We start from the raw sequence: 242 nt of genomic DNA, 5'->3' as shown, positions 1-242 counted from the left end.
AGGGCCGGCTCCGCTCCCTGCGTCGCGGCCCCGGGTGTAGCCCGAGATTTTGAAGGTCGTTTGGCCACAGCCCCCGGGTTCCCCAGCCGCTCGGCTCACAGCCTGCGCCGGGCGGGCGGGGACGGCTTTCCCCGTGCGGGCGGCGGTGGGAGCTGAAGGTCAGGTCTGACCACCTTCGGGATCCAGCCAGCCCGCCGGAAGTCCCGCGGGCGGGGCGGGGCGGGCGGGGCGGGGCGGGGGTC

Source organism: Neophocaena asiaeorientalis, unplaced genomic scaffold (assembly GCF_003031525.2).
Source record: "Neophocaena asiaeorientalis asiaeorientalis breed wild unplaced genomic scaffold, Neophocaena_asiaeorientalis_V1.1 scaffold242, whole genome shotgun sequence".
NCBI lineage: Eukaryota > Metazoa > Chordata > Mammalia > Artiodactyla > Phocoenidae > Neophocaena > Neophocaena asiaeorientalis.
The sequence above is the reverse complement of the archived record's forward strand: the minus strand, read 5'-3'. Positions refer to the sequence as shown.